This window comes from Petaurus breviceps, unplaced genomic scaffold (genome assembly GCF_028583685.1).
Source record: "Petaurus breviceps papuanus isolate PSGF00001 unplaced genomic scaffold, PetGlider_PUasm1.0 178, whole genome shotgun sequence".
NCBI classification, from domain to species: domain Eukaryota; kingdom Metazoa; phylum Chordata; class Mammalia; order Diprotodontia; family Petauridae; genus Petaurus; species Petaurus breviceps.
This window is the reverse complement of record NW_027185777.1, coordinates 26,532,180-26,549,261: the sequence shown is the minus strand read 5'-3', so window position 1 is coordinate 26,549,261 and position 17,082 is coordinate 26,532,180. Positions and strand designations below refer to the sequence as shown.

The window sequence follows — 17,082 nt, the reverse complement described above, 5'->3', positions numbered from 1 at the left end:
TAGATAGATAGATAGATAGATAGATAGATAGATAGATAGATAGATAGATAGATAGATAGATAGATAGATTCAGTATTACCTTGTTTAGGCATTACAGATTGTTTTCTAGTTAGAAAGCATTTATTTACTTTATTTACTTACTACATGACTGGCACTGAAAACCACTGAGGTTAAAAATTTATGATCATATCAATATTCACAGATGGGGAGTAACATAAGGTAAGGGGGGGCAAAAGATTTCTAGCTAATAATGACATAAAAGAGGTTACCTACAGTGAGGGTCAAAGCCCACCTGAAAACAAGTGATGACCAGTTGTGGGATGGATTTTCAGAAAAGGGAAGGTTCCAAAAACTGAAGGTCAAAAGAAAGGTTAAGTGAGAGGTGAGGAAAAAATAGAGTGATATGTGGCTAGAGAGTGGAACTGCAAAGTTCTGGATCTTGGAGGTGCTAAAATTCCAATTTATCCTGTATCTTTCTAAATTATACTCTTGTCCACAGCTAGGTAAAGCAGAGGGTAAAGCCCTGGAATTGGACTCAGGAAGACCTGATTTCAAATACAGTCTCAGACATTTACTTACCTGTGTGATCCTGGGCAAGTCACATAACCTCTGTCTGCCTCAGTTTCCTCAACAGTAAAGTGGAGATAACACCTTTCTCACAGGGTTGTGAGGATACAATGAGATATTTGTAAAACAATTATCAGTGCATAGCACAAAGTAACAATGTTTTTTTTTCTTCCCTTCCTTTTTTCCTTCATTTCTTCCCTGACTGAAGTAATATGAAGGAGATCATCATTGTCAGGGAATAGAAGAATTAAAACAGGTTACTAAAGGCATTAGCAACACGAATATTGAAATCTCTCAGTGATAATGAAATAGAGTGAAAAAATCACTACCCAAGTGCTAAACACTAGGAGAAGAGGGGAGAGGGAGTGAAATACTGAATACAATACAGATAAGAATAGGTTGGCACCAACAGATTAAATGGACCTTGAAAAAGGAAAAGTCACTGAAGGGTAACGGTAAAAGATGTGAGTAAAGAGTGTCAGGACTCATCCTCCTAAACTTGTCAGTCCCTGGATGTAAAAGAATGAAAGAAGAATAGTGAAGAAATTTTTCAGAGATTTGACTCAGGGAAAAGCCAGGCTTCCATTAAAGCAAAAAGGATGTAGGATTGCTGGTTGAAAAGTTTGAGGATAAAGTAGATTTTGCATTCAATAGAGCAGACTTTCCAAGGGCCACAGTGACATGATTAGGTGATAGTTAAACTGAGAAGTTAGTGATTAGAGTAGGAATGAAGCTGTGGATGGAAGTAGTACGGTATGAGCAAGCTTCTTAAACCTTAGGGAGAATCAATGTCCAGAACTAGAGTCAGTTTTTTAAAGAAAAAAAATTTATAGCTCTTAGAAGCCTCTTTCACCACAGGATCCTATAGGCTCCTACCATTGATCTTCCCAGCCCCATCTGAAGATTAAAAACTAGCAGGGAAAAACCCCAAAGAGAAGCCACACTTTGACTGAAATTTGCCATATGAATGAAGGATCAGGTATTAGCCACTTGACTAATAATATACGTTCCTGAGAATAGGATTTCAGAAGTTGAGTATGACAAAGTGGGGTTTAAAAGGTACAAAAAAGGGAAATCCAGGGGACTAAAAGAAAAATACCTTGATCAACAATTTTGCTAGGGGCCAATCCTGATTGCTTTTAGTCTTCAAGTTTCTTATGGAAATGGAGGCAAATAGAATCAACCAATTTTTTAGTTTCCTTTAATCTAAATCTAATAAATTGTCCCTTCATCTTCCTATACTTACACACCTCCTTAAGTTAATTGAACCCGTACCTTACCTGAGGATTCCACATCCTTAGCAGCCCTAATGCTGTAACCCTTTTCGTGCTCCCTTTTTCTCATAGGGCTCAGAGTAAAAGTGAATATATTTCATATGTACTGCTATGTGCTGATCCTTGCTATGCCATCATCACTTGATAACCTCTCCTTTGAAGTTCATGCAATCTGATCATATTTCATTCTTCTAATTTTTGTCTTTGATTTAGTCACCTGGTTCACAATTGTCTATTCATTTCCTTGCCATAATCTTTGAAAATTTCATTAATGTCATTGAATAGTGTGTCCTCAGTTTCTTGAACTCAACACCTATGACCTCTATCTCAGATGCCCCCATTATAGTAACACTTTTAGTTATCTCATGAAACTGCTCCAAAATCTTACTCTGAAATTCACTTCTCTGTTGTTCTTCTGGTCTTTTCACCACTCTCAATCCTTCCCTCATTCATATCTATTTTTTATTCTCTATTGATTGCATAATTCTCCCCTATTGTATGAACCATCTTCTAGTCTTTCTCAAACTTGACCTTAGAGTCAACCACTTTAGTAATGAAACCTCTTCTCCACTCTTGAAACAATTGCCCCCTTGTCTTTCCAACCTTTCCACTCTGCTAAGCCTTCCACCCTGGATAGTTTCTACCATCTGCATCCTCAATTCCTACTCCCAACCAATCAAATGCTATTTGAGGTAATTTTAAAATGGTAATTAGGTGCTTTCCTAACTGGGCTCATGCAGCAGCAGGATAATCTTTTCCTTTTTTTTTCTTATTGGCCCTCTTTTATACCCACAACAGCTATTCCAAACCCATTCTCACCTCAATCCACAAATTCTTCCCTCTTCCTTTGCCTAACAGCTAAATGATTTCACCTACTATTATATAAACTTTATTGATAAGATTGAGACCATATGATTTGAAACAAACATAAGCACCTACTATGTACAATGTATGGCTGATTCAAAGACAAAAATAAAGCAGTTCATGAACTCAAGGGCTCTTGCTTGCCTCAATCAATTAACCAACTTTTATTAAGGGCTTACTCTGTGCTGGGTTCTGAAAATACAATGACAAAAGTAAAAACAGTCCCAGCTGACAAGGAGCTAATAATTTATCAGGGAACATAACATTTACTCAGAAAAGGTATGCACAAAATATATACCAATTAGATAAAAGGTGATTGGAACAGAAGACATTGGGAGCAGGGGGCATCAAGACAGGCTTCATGTAACAGGTTGAAACTTCAGCTTGAACCTTAAAGGAAAATAGACATGAAGGTCAGGAGGGAGGGCATTCTATGGGAGACAACACAGAAATAGGGATTCTGTATACGAGGAATGCAAGGCCAGTTTGGCTAGCCCACCATATATATAGAGGAAATAAAGTATTTTAGTTGTTGCTGCTGATTTCAGTCATGTCTGACTCTTTGTGATGCTTAAAAAAAAAGTTGAGGCCAGGTTGTGAATGAATTTAAATGCCAAGCAGAGAAGCTTCAACAGGATTAGCTGAGAAAGAAAGGAGAGGTATAGGATGATAGTTTGAGGGGGTGGTAGAGTCTATAGGAAGCTTTGTTTTTAAGGATAGGAGAGATTGGAGTATGTTTTAAGTTCAGTAGGGAAGGAACCGGTGTATGGAAATACTTAAAAGAGAAAAGACTAAAAGAAATCAAAATTGGGGGAGAGGGAGGGGGGGTAACCTGCTGGAGAAAACAGCAAGGTACTGGATCAAGTGTATAAATAAGTAAAGAGGTTGATGTGGGCACCTCTTAATCATACATTGGACTAAAGGAGCATAGAATAAGGAATGATGTCAATGGATTGTGAGATGGACAAAGAGGAAAGAGGGAATGAGTGACAAAGGGCCTCTGTTTTCTTGATAAAGTTTGAGGCAATCTGAAGGGTGGGACATTTAAAGAAGAGAAGGTTTGAAAAAGATTCTATTCAACCTCTCAATATCTTAACCAATCTCCTCTGATCCTGCAGTCTCAGAGAAAAGTCTCCTTCATAAGAAGTTTGTGTAGAGAGAAATATTCTAGCTTTGAAGTCAGAACATCTCAGTTCAAATCTTGGCTCTGCCTCATAAAACATGAGTAACCTTTAGTAAATCACTTTGCCTATTTGTTTATGAATTTTACCATTTACAAAATAAGGGTAATGATTCTTGGGCTACTTCCTAGGGTTTTTATGAAGAAACTTCGTCAGCCCTATATAATAAAAATTATCACTTGTTAACAGAATTTTACTGAGCCATTCTCTAACCTTGGAATGATGAAACAGAACAGGCTAGAGACAAAGTGCCAGTAATCAAGTAGCAGTTTAATGAATTAGTTTCATTATGAGGAACAGATTCGCAAATCGGGGCGGGAGAAGGACCCAACCCACACTGCTGTTCGTGGGTCTCTCGCTAGCCCGGCCCGCCTCTTCCTCCCTCCTCCCCGCCCCGTCTCATCAGCAGCGTCATTTGTTTTTTTTCCAAACTATAGGCCCACCGAGCAGTAACTCTTCAACTGTGGAGATGGGCTCACGTACAATGACTTCCTCATCCTTCCTCCCTGATTATATCGACATCACAGCAGACCAAGTAGACCTAACTTGAGCATTTACCAAAAAGATAATCCTGAAGACCCCATTGGTTTCGTCCCCAATGGACACTGTCACAGAGGCTAGGATGGCCATAGCCATGACACTGACAGGAGGTATTAGCTTTATCCATCACAACTGCACCCCAGAATTCCAGGCCAATGAAGTGCATAAAGTGAAGAAATATGAGCACGGCTTCAACACTGACCCTATGGTCCTGAGCCCCAAAGATCGAGTCAGAGATGTGTTTGAAGCCAAGGCAAGGCTTAGCTTCTGTGGAAACCGAAGCACAGATAATGGCAAAATGGACAGCTGCCTAGTGGGCATCATCTCCTCTCATGACATAGACTTTCTCAAGGAGGAGGAACATGACTGTTTCCTGGGGGAGATCATGACCAGGAGGGAGCATCTAGTGGTGGCTCCTGCAGGACTCACTAAAAAAAGCCAATGAAATCCTGCAACAGAGCAAGGGAAGCTACCCATTGTGAATAAGGATGATGAGCTTGTAGCCATCATTGCCCGCAGGGACCTGAAGAAGAATCGGGACTATATCCTGGCATCCAAGGACACCAAGAAGCAACTTTTGTGTGGGGCAGTCATCGGCACCCATGAGGACAACAAGTATTGACTTGACTTGCTGGCCCAAGCTGGTGTCCATGTGGTCGTGCTGGACTCTTCCCAAGGAAGCCCCATTTTCCAAATTAACATGATCAAATACAACAAGTAGAAATATAACAACCTCCAGGTTATCGGTGGCAATGTGATAACAACTTCACAGGCAAAAAGCCTCATTGATGCTGAAGTGGATGCCCTGAGGGTTGGCATGGGCAGCGGCTCCATCTGCATCACATGGGAAGTGCTGGCATGTGGGCGGCCTCAGGCAACAGCTGTATACAAGGTCTCAGAATATGCACGGGACTTGGGGGTCGCAGTCATTGCATATGGTGGTATCCAAAATGTGGGCCACATAGCCAAAGGTCTTGCCCTTGGAGCTTCCACAGTGATGATGGGCTCTTTGTTGGCAGCCACCACAGAGGCCCCAGGTGAGTACTTCTTCTCCAATGGGATTCAGCTAAAGAAATACCGGGGGATGGGCTCTCTCAATGCCATCGACAAGAACCTTGGCAGCCAAAACTGTTACTTCAGTGAAGCAGACAAAATCAAAGTGGCTCAAGGGGTGTCTGGGCTGTGCAGGACAAAGAGCCCATCCACAAGTTTGTTCCCTACTTGATTGCTGGCATCCAGCACTCCTGCCAAGATATTGTTGCCAAGAGTCTAACTCAAGTCAGATCCATGATGTACTGGGAGCTAAAATTTGAGAAGAAGACATCATCTGCTCAGGTGGAAGGAGATATCCATGGACTCCATTCATTTGAGAAGGCTCTTCTGAGAAGTGGCCTTGTTTGCTTTTATTGACTCTCACCTCTCTCTCTCTGTTTTCCAATAAAAAGCTGGATATAGTGAAAAAAAAAAGATTTGCAAATTGGGAATTCTCCTGATCAGAATTCCACCTTGCTGTAGTGAAGGCAAAGATTATATACATAAATCACATGTGGGAAGGGAGGATAGAAGGTGGATTACAAACAATCATTTCCAGAGCCAAAATGGTTTCCAACAATAAGCCCATGAGTCCATAGTTCAGGTGTTCTGGAATTCTGTGGGAACAATATTGTTTCAGGTCCTTGGGGTTCATCACTTGGTAGGTCACAGAGCCAGAGTGTGACAGGAAGTTTCTGCAATCTTTAATTTGCTTGACTTGAGGTATACAGACACAAGAATGCAGTGATTGTGAGAGCATTGTCAAGGATTTGATTGATCATTTCAAGCTGCTTTGTAAGCTTCTAACTCACAAGCCAGAAGAGGCAATTCTGAGAAATCTAAATTATTAGTATATTCATTACATATATCATATCAATTAATATGAAAGTCATAATTCCCTTCACACACCAAAACTATCTCTCCCTTGACCTGAACCCTCAATCCCTTTCCTCACTTCCTTCAAGACCCTGCTACAACCATCATTGCTTCTGTCTCTTATGAATATTCAGTCTTTATTGAGTGGTTCCCCTCAAGAGAAGAATATGTTCTCACTACCTTTATTCTGAGCAAAACAAACAAACAAAAGTTCCTTTGACCTTGTCATTCCTTCAAGCTATCAACCTTTCCCTGCTTCTCTCCTATGCTAAATTCCTATGAAGGATATTAAAACTCCTATGCTTGCAGATTAGGAAAAGAGAATTTGACCCTTCCCACCCCCCTGCAAATTCCCCTTCTCCCACCTGGTGAGAGGAGGCAGAGGGAAGAGATATCAGCTACCATGAGGGCCTGGCTGGTAATGGCCCTGAGCCCCTGCCATCAAAAGCCTGGAAGTACCTGCCATGAGGTAAGAAGCCAGCAGTTGTCTGCACTGGAAATTCCACTTTCAGATTACAAGATTCCAACCCTTACCCTTGGTGTCCGGCCTCTCACCATCCTGGACTCAACTGGCACCAAATTCTGCACTCCATGCTGACCAACTCCCCCCTCCCGCCCCAAAACCAATTCTGGGCCCTGGAAAATGGACTCTTCATCCCTGTGCAGCAGGAAGCAGCTACTGGAGAAAATGACTTTCATCTCTTTTTCCTGGAAGAATTCTCTTGCCTAGTGGTTGAGTAGGGAAATGATGTGGATAGAGGCACACTAAGGGTTAACACAATATTAAAGGTTGCTTTCTCAGTACCTTGGGAGGCCCTCCTGAGCTTGAGAGTGTCCTAAAGTCTCTTTCCTTACCTTGAAATGCCATAAAACTTCCCCCTTGTCCGGGACCATAAACTTCCTTACCACCCTTCTATATTGGGTCACAAAATTTCCCCCCCCCTTATCTTGTGTCATCCATCTTCCTCATCCTCCAACCCCCATAGAAACCCTGAAATTACATCATCATCCTACAGGCTATATAACTCTCTGTGTATATGTCTGGTCCTTATCCTATATCAATGGCTTTGTTTAGCTCTGCTAAGTCTCAGGCTCTCATGCTTTTGTGTCAATAAAGCTCCTGTTGTCTAAAAAAAAAACAAAAAACTCCTATGCTTATAGCCTCTACTTTCTCACCACATACTCTTTTAAAATGTTTTTTTAAAAATTCTGAGTTAACACTATCAATAGCTTCCCTCTCACCTCCCCAGTTTCTTTTCAAAAACAAAACAAAACAAAAACAAAAACATGATCCTTGAACAAATAAGCATAGTTAAGCAAAAATAAATTCATACATTTTTCATATCCAAAAATCTATGTCTTATTTTATACCCTGAATCTATAACCCCTCTGACAGGAGGTACCATGTTTCATCATTAGTCTTCAAGTTATGGTTGATCTTTGCATTGATCAGAGTTCTTAAGTCTTCTAAGTTGTTTTTCTTTACAATATTGTTATTATATAAATTGTTCTCCTGGTTATACTGACTTCATCTGTATCAGTTCATACAAATTCATGCAACTTCCCCTGAAACCCTTCCTTTCATCATTTCTCACAGTGCAGTATATTTACAGGATAATTTGTTCAGTCATTCCCCAAATGATTAACAGCTCTTTTGTCACTAATTCTTTGCTGCAACAAAAAGAGCTACAATAAATATTTCCATAAATATTGATCTTTTGGAGATATTGGCCTAGTAGTAGTGTCTCTGAGTTAAAAGATGTACATAGTTTTGGGACATGGTTTCAGATGGTTTTTCAGAAGGTCTAGGCTAGTTTCTAGCTCTACCAACAGTATATTAGTATATATATATATATATATATATATATATATATATCTTCCTATAGCCCCTCCAACAATTATAATTTTCCTCTTTTATTTTTTTCTCCCTATTTGATGGGTGAAAAGTAGAACCTCAGAGATGGTTTAATTTGTATTTCTTTAATTATAAGTGATTTGGAGCATTTTTATGTTTATTGATAACTTGGATTCCTTCCCTTGAAAACTGCCTATTAATACATATCATCTGAACATTTGTCTATTAGAGAATAGCCTATTGTTAATAGTGATTCTTTTAAACTTCAATGAATTCATTAAATATCTTGTATATCAGATTTATAGCAGAGAAACTTGCTGTAAAATTTTTTCTACTTAACTGTCTCTTCTAATTTTATCTGCATTAATTTTGTTTGTGCAAAATCTTTTTCAATTTTATGTAATCCAAATTATCTGTTGTATCTTCTGTGAACACTAAAGTATTTGATTCCTTGCTTCTCTCATTTGTTTATGATGTCACCCTTTATGTCTATGTCATATATCCATTTGGAGCATGCTGTGGTATATGTTGTGAAATATTGGTTTTAAATTAATTTCTTCCAGACAGTTTTCTAAGTTTCCTAACAATTTTTGTCAAATAATGAGTTCTTTCCCTAGTTGAAGTTTTGGGATCTATTGAATTCTATGCTTCTGTGCTCATTTGTTTTTGTATGTTGTATACCTAATCTGTACCATTGATCATCTTTTCTACTTTTTAGCCAATATCAAATTATTTTGAAGATCACTGTTTTATAATTATAGTGTAAGATCCAATACAGACTGGTGTGTATAGTTCCCACTTTTTTCATTACTTTTCTTGAGTTTACTTTTGTTCCTCTATGTGAATTTTGTTATTTTCCCCCACCCTTTCTAATGTAATCCTTTAGTAGTCTGATTAGTATGATACTGAATAAATAAGTTTATGTAAGTAATATTATAATTTAAATAGGTAGTATTGCCCTATCACATTAATAGCTAATAGTATTGTCACTTGTTTTCCCTTCCCTGAGTTTGATATTTTTCTACACAAAATTCTGTGTGTATAGCTGTGGCCTGTTTTCAACTTTTATTTGTCCAGTTTGGATGAAAATAAGGTTCATGTGATTTCTACCCCCTTCCTCCATGTTTGTATAGTCTTTTTTTTAAATCTGCATACCCTGATTATGTGAAATAGTAACTTCTACCCTTGTTTGCCCTTTTCTTCCCTAGTGTATTCATTTTTGTATCCCTTTTCTTCAATTGTTATCATCCACACTGAACAAAATCACATCCAACCTCTCTGCTTATCTTTCTTACCTCTCTTTATGTTGCTTGAAGGTGTTAGAGTTCTGAGATACGACTTGTTTCTTTTCCTCCTATTACAATTTAAATAATTTATCAATGAATAATCCCATTTGTTCTGATGTATTTACCTTTGTAGGTTTCTCTTAACTCTTGTGTTTGTGTTTTAAAGATTCTATTCAATTTTAACTTCTTTATAAAAATCCTTTGAAGTCCTCTATTTCATCAAAAGTCTCCCTCCTCACTTAACACAAAAAACTAGCCATGTGACATTGAGCAAGTCACTTAACCCCAATTGACCCTCCAAAAAGCAAAAAAAAAAGTCTTCCCCCTGCCATTCTTTTTTGTTTGTTTGTTTGTTTTGTTTTTGTTTTTGCTTTTTGGAGGGCAATTAGGGTTAAGTGACTTGGCCAAGGTCACTTCGCTATTTTTTTGTGTTAAGTGTGTAAGGCCAGATCTGAACCCAGGTCCTTCTGACTCCAGGGCCCATGCTCTATTCACTGCACCACCTAGCCACCCCCTTACCCTCCCCCCCCCTGCCATTCTGTGGGATTATGTTCAGTTTTGGTGGGTAAGATATTCTTGGTTGTAAAGTTTTTTGTCTTTTGGAATTTCATATTCTAGGCTCTCCTGTTCTTCATGATGAAAGTTGCTAAGGTTTGTATAATACTGAATGTGACTCCTTGGTACTTGAAATCTTTCTTTGATACTGAAAATACCTGTGGCTTTGGATTTTTACACTCTTGGGAGTTTTCATTTTAGAATTTATTTTATAAGATGATTTGAATGGATTCTTTTTATTTTCATTTTGCTCAAAAATTTTTTATTGTAATTTCTTGGTATATATCATCCAGACTTTTTTTTCCCATTTGGTCCTGGTTTTCTGGTTGTCTAATGATTCTCAGATTATCTCCTCTGGATTGTTTCCCAGATCAATTATTTTTAATACCGTGTTTCCCCGATAATAAGACACTGTCTTATTATTTTTTTTGGAAAGAAAAACACCAGAGGGCTTATTTTCAGGGGAGGGCTTGTGTTGTCCTGCCTCAGCTCTCCTCCTCGGCACTGCTCTCAATGGCGCCAGCAAGCAAATCACTGGGGAAGAACAGGATGACGCGCTCACTGCGGCAGCTCTGATTGGATGCAGCTCGGAGAGCGGCGTGCGTTTCACCCGGGAGGGGGGGGACGGTGCATACAGAGGGTACAGTAATGTAGCGTGTAGCGCAGGGGATCACCTTCACTACAGTAGCGATCTCAATAGGGCTTATGTTCGGGGGAGGGCTTATTTTAGAGGAATCTTACACAGTAAGGGGAGGGCTTATTTTCGGGATAGGTCTTATTATTGGGGAAACACAGTAGGACATCTCTTACATCTTCTCTTATTTTTTCAGTCATTTAATTTTGTTTTAATATTTCTTGTCTCATTGGATCGTTGATTTCTGTTTGGTCCATTTTAATCTTCAGAGATTTATTAATTAAGTAAGATTTCATATTTCCTACCTTAAACTATTTGTTCTCTCAATGCTTTCCCTTAGAGTTTTCAAAAAAATACCCTTTTTATATCCTGTTTCATCTCTGTCAGGAATTTTCTTATACCTTTAATGCCAAGCTCCTACCCTTATTTCTGACCCTGTTCATAGTGGCTGTGAAATTAACTCTTTAACTCTTTTCTTCTACAATTATATCTGGGCTGTGTGTGTGTGTGTGTGTGTGTGTGTGTGTGTGTGTGTGTGTAGCCCTTTCTTTGTATTCCCATTTATACAGACTTGAGTTCAGGCCATTATCATTCCATACATGGATTATTTGAATAGTCTCCTGACTTGTCTCTAGACCCCCAACTCTTTTTCTGCTTTGCAGCCTATCCTATATATATATAGCCATTAGAATTTTTCTAAAATATTACATTTACCTTTTCATTTCCCTGCTCAAAAAATTTCAATGTTTTCTCATTTGTCAAGGCCAAGTTAGTCTAGACTATTTCCAGGTTTATTGTAAGAAAGCAGTTTGCCAACCCTGAAATGCCATAGAAATGCAAAATGATTAAAGATTTGTTTTTTTTTTTCTCAATGTAGGGAGGGGATGGTGAGAGAGAAAATAGATTTTTGTTAAAAGAAAACAATTAATGAAAAATGAAATGTGAAGTTATGATAATGGCAATTAATTGTTTTCAGTTCTTGGAGGGTCAGATCTGTAAAAGCCATTGGAAGCCATGAAGAAGTGACTGAAACACAGAATGTCACCTCTGACCTCATTTTATCTTTGTTCCAGTTTACATTGTTCTCAACCCTGACCTACTTTTTTTCTTCTGTTACTGATACCTTGTTTTTATACTAGAGTCATTGCCCAACAAGTCCAGCCCCTCACTGTGACCACCCCTGTAACCAAGAAACATAGTTAAGTAAATCTTAAACCTACAAAATCACCGCTCCTCCCCATGTCTTCTGATTTGTTTCTCAGTAAACTTTAATGACTGACTCAAATCAGACCTCCTCCATGAAATGCCCTGATCACTAACCTCTCTTTCCTCTGAAGTCTTATAATACTATGTCACTCATTTGGCCTTGAAATGTTATCTTATGTTGTTAGGTAATTGCATGTGTGATTCTTGACTCCCTTACCAAATCATAAGTTCCTTGAGATCTGGGACTATAGATAACAAATACATGTATGTATATGTATATATATATGTGTGTGTGTGTGTGTGTGTGTGTGTGTGTGTTTGTATGTATGTATATGTATACATATATATTTCCCTGTATCCTCTACAAAGTTATCTCATCTCTTTCCACGTAAAACCCATTCTTCCTATTTACATAATAATCAGTTGATAACACAATAAAAGGCTGCCAATCAGTAGTCCTCAGGTAATAATCTATTCTATATAATTGAGCTTCTGATTATCATATAAAGATATGTTCCTTTAAGCACCAATTTTTTAGATTATTTCAATGGTTTCAACTATTTTGCTTAAAAGTATCTCTAAAATATATTATTTACCTCCTGTCTTCTTAGTCTAAATATATTTAAAATAGTTTAATCTTGATAATTCAAGTCAGCATGATGAGTATTAATTTTCATGCTATTCTGTTACATAATGATTCTTACAGACCCCATTAAGGTTTATCAGGCAATGGGAAGCAGTGAAAAGAGTGTTGAATTTGAAGTCAAGAGATCTGAGTTCAGCTCCTACCTCAGACATTGACTAGCTGCATAACCATGGTAAATATCCTAACCCCTCATAGATTCAGTTTTCAGATCTATAAAATGAAGATAGTGATATTTGTACTAAAAACCTCATAGTATTGTTGAGAAGAAAGCATTTTGGAAAGCTTAAAATGCCATACAAATGTGAATGATTACTTGTCCCCACATTAAATAATTATAAATTCTTTTTAAAAAATTATGCCAGTAATTTCCTCAAATTTTCTGTTTCTTCCCCTGCTATTATGGTATTACTTCCTATTACCTTTAAATCCCATCTGATTATCCATCCTAGCCAACCATAGTGTGGCCAACTTGGGATTTAATTCATTCAACTTTGGAACTTCTCTCTGGGGCCCTGAGGTCTAAATATTTTAATTTTCTTATGCTCAGACATCAACTGATTACTAAAAGACCTTTTTTCTTATTCCTGGGTAATAGATAGTTTTCTATCAGTTATATTGCTGGACAGCTGAGCTCTGAATAAGTCAGGTCTTATTACACTTTGCAGTTGTATACTGAATTCTATGGGCAGCTAGGTGGCACAGTGAGTACAGTACCAGGCCTGGAGTCAGGAAGACTCATTTTCCTAACTTCAAATTTGACCTCAGATACTTACTAGTTATGTGCCTCTGGGTAAGTCACTTAAGCCTGTTTGCTTCAATATCCTCATCTGTAAAATGATCTAGAGAAGGAAATGGAAAATCACTGCAGTATCTTTGTCAAGTAAACATCACAAAGGGTCTAGAAGAGTGGGCCACAACTGAACAACTATTTTCTGTTCTTCTAAGTATTAAATTTACATTATTTCCTTAATTCTCACAAAAATATTGCAAAGAAGGTAGGATATATACACTATTTTCCTGGCCAAGTCCTTCTACAGTGGAAGTAAAGGGGTTAAGAGACCAAGTTGGGGTTGTGAGGTGGGGGACAAGGGAAAGCAGCAGATCAGGTCACTATGAACTCTGTCCCCAGCTAGGGAACACGATGACTGGGGAGGAAGTCAGTATGCCAAAACAGAGGAAACAATGGAGCAGATACTAAGTGACAAACTGGGTCAAAATGAAATGAGCAGCAGTAAAAATGAAGGATAAAAACAAAAGAATCAGCTAGGAATCAGGAAACCAGGGAGTTAGCCTGGGATCAGGAAGCTTGATCAACATTATGAGGAGGAAGAAAGGTTCCCTCAGCATTGTCAGCTGTCTTTCCCTCATTTCCTTTTGCTGACAAGAGCTTTGGTAAAGCTTGCAAAGGTACCCCACCTCCTTGCCTCTTAGAGGGAAGAGTCCTCTGAGATCCCAGGACCAGATAATCCTCATTTTGCATAGGAAAACAGGATTCAAAGAAGTTAAGTAACAAAAAAATTAATTTTCAACCAAGATTGCAGAGTTAGTTAGAAGTATTAAACAGGGCAAAAGTGACTCAGTGATTGGTATTTTGGTATCATTTAGCAAATCCTGGGTTGTCCTGAAATCATTATACCACACTCCCCTACCCCATGACCTAAGGAGAGGTGCTGTGAGGCTTAAAAAAGGAAGAGATAGCTTTTGACTCCCTCTTTCTTCTATTTCCTTATGTCAGACTGTGCTCTGTGACTTGTTCATTTTTGAAGAGAACCAATGAACTTACAGTTATACCTGAATTGGATTTAAATGAAACAGAGCTGTGCAAAGTTGTCAGCCTCATTTTCTCTTCCAGAGTCACCAAAGTCCAATGACAAAACAAAAATCAGGATGACTGGTGATGTCTGGTGATGTAGTAGATGACCTTGGCATCTTCTATGTCTGATCAAGCTCTAAACTTTAGCTACCCTTCATGGCTGTTGTAACAAATGATTCCCATCTGCACATTGCACTAAAGGAAGTCTTCACATGCTTGGGGTAGACATCCCCCTACCTTACCAATGGCCTTAAGGCCTGTTGGTTACTCTCAACCTGGTACTCTGTAACTAGATTTCTTCTTAGGAAGTAGAAAGATGGGAAAATGGTGGAGTAGAAACACAATCTCTGAGCAGCTCTGGCTTCCACCTTCCCCAATCAATGTAAAAAGGGGACTCTGAACAAACTTTGGAGCTGCAGAACCCACAAAACGACACAGAGAAGCTAACCTCCTGCTGAGGACAGCCCTGCAGGCCGGCAGGAATCAGTCAGCACCAGGGCTCTGGGAGCCAAGCCCAGGGCTGAGTGAGCAGAAGTTTTAGCCCCAGGGCGGGTCTGACCAGCCACCAGCAGGAGGGACTCCAGATCAGCAGCAGCTGTGACAGAATTATCAATACATAGATGCAAAGGACAAAGTGAGGTCAGTGCAGTCTGGACTTTGGGACCGAGTAAGTGGGAGTTCATGGCTTTTGCCCCCAGGCAAGAAGCCACTGAGAAGCCAGCCAGCGCCATGTGGCAGCTTCAGCCCTGTCCTGCATAGTGTAGGGGGACCAAGCAACCGGTCTGAGGGGTGTTCGCTCTTGCTTTAACCTGCTTGGATCTGGATTGCAGTCTAGGGTGGAGGTCCTAGAGTGTGAGTCCAGCTTGCCAGAGCATGTGCAGGCCTCAGAGAGGGTACCCATCTAATACTTCCAGCAGCTAAGAAAACCCCAGTGTTTGGGATGAAAGCTCCCCTGTCTGGTGGCAGAGACCTATTGTGGCAAAAAGCCCAGGGGTCAAGTGACTGAGGGGCAACATGACCAGGCAAAGGAAACAAAGCAAACAGAAGATTCCAACATTAGACCCCTATTTTGGGGACAAAAAGGAGCAAAGCATGGAACAGGAGGAAAACAGTGAAGTCAGAACTCCTGTACCAAAAGCTTCAAAGGAAAATACGAGCTGGTTACAGGCCATAGAGGACCTTAAGAAGCAGATAGGAGAAGTGGAGGAAAAATTGGGAAGAGAAATGAGAATGATGCAAGAAAATTACGAAATGAGAGTCAACAGCCTGATTGAGGAAAATCATACCTTAAAAAATAGACTAACTCAAATGGCAATAGAGGCTCAAAAAGGCAGTAAGGAGAAGAATGCCTTAAAAAGCTGAATTTGCCAGATGGAAAAAAAATCTCAAAAGCTCACTGAGGAGAATCATTGCTTCAGAATTAGATTGGAGCAAATGGAAGCTAATGACTTTATGAGAAATCAAGATGCTATTAAACAGATCCAAACAAATAAAAGAATAGAAGGCAATGTAAAATATCTCATGGGAAAAACCACTGACCTGGAAAATAGATCCAGGAGAGATCATTTAAAAATTATTGGACTACCTGAAAGCCATGATCAAAAAAAAAAAAAACCTAGAAATCATCCTCCAGGAAGTTCTCAAAGAAAACTGCCTTGAGGTTTTAGAACCAGAGGGCAAAATAGAGGTTGAAAGAATTCACTGATCACCTCCTGAAAAAACAGCCAAAAAGAAAACTCCTAGGAATATTATAGCCAGGTTCCAGAATTCCCAGATTAAGGAGAGAATATTACAAGCAGCCAGGAAGAAACAATTTTAATATTGTGGAAACACAATCAGGATAACCCAGGATCTGGCAGATTCTACTCTGAGGGATCTTGGAATATGATATTCTGGAGGTCAAAGGAGCTGGGATTAAAACCAAGAATCACCTGCCCAACAAAACTGAGTATCATGCTTCAGTTGAAAATATGGTCATTCGGTGGAATAGAAGACTTTCAAGCATTCTTGTTGAAAAAACCAGAGTTGAATAGAAAATTTGACATTCAGATACAAGAAGCAAGAGAAGCATGAGAAGGTAAACAGGGAAAAGAAATCATAAGGAACTTATCAAAGTTGAACTATTAACATTCCTACATGGAAAAACAATCATTGTAACTGATGAAACTTTTCTCAGTATGAAAATAGTTGAAGGGAATAGAAATATATATATATATATATATATATATATATATATGTTTATATATGAGGGTATATAGGCATATGAATACATATGTGAATGTGTGTATATATGTTTACCAGTATACATAGATAGAGGGCACAGGACCAATTTAACAGGAAGGGGTGATACTTAAAAGGTGAAATAAGAGGGGAGAGAGGAATATAATGAGAGGAGATGGGGAGAGACAGAATGGGGTAAACTATCTCATACAGAAGAGGCAAGGGAAAATGGTTACAATGGAGGGGAAGAATAGGAGGTGTAATGGGAATATAAATTTTAAAGATCTTCCCTGCCCCTAGGCTAAAGCACACCTGGAGCCTGGGGTGGAGGCTTGTTTTCCAGTAGATACTTTTTGATTGGCCAGTGGGTCCAAAAGGTTGTTACATTCTCTGAGCCAGGAGAAGGCTATATAAGCCCTGATGTGTAGCTTTGTTTTGGGGCTCACTTTGAGAAGTGTTCTGTGATTTGATCTGGATTCTGGGAAGCCATTGTCCAGAGCCCCCCGGCTTTGAAAAACCTAGATGTTGAAACC

General features: G+C 39.0%; 1 pseudogene; it reads left to right on the top strand.

Annotated features, from left to right (window-relative positions):
* The first annotated feature begins 4,361 nt into the window (after window positions 1-4,361).
* Window positions 4,362-5,836, top strand: LOC138159838 (inosine-5'-monophosphate dehydrogenase 2 pseudogene; annotated as a pseudogene).
* Window positions 5,837-17,082: the final 11,246 nt, after the last annotated feature.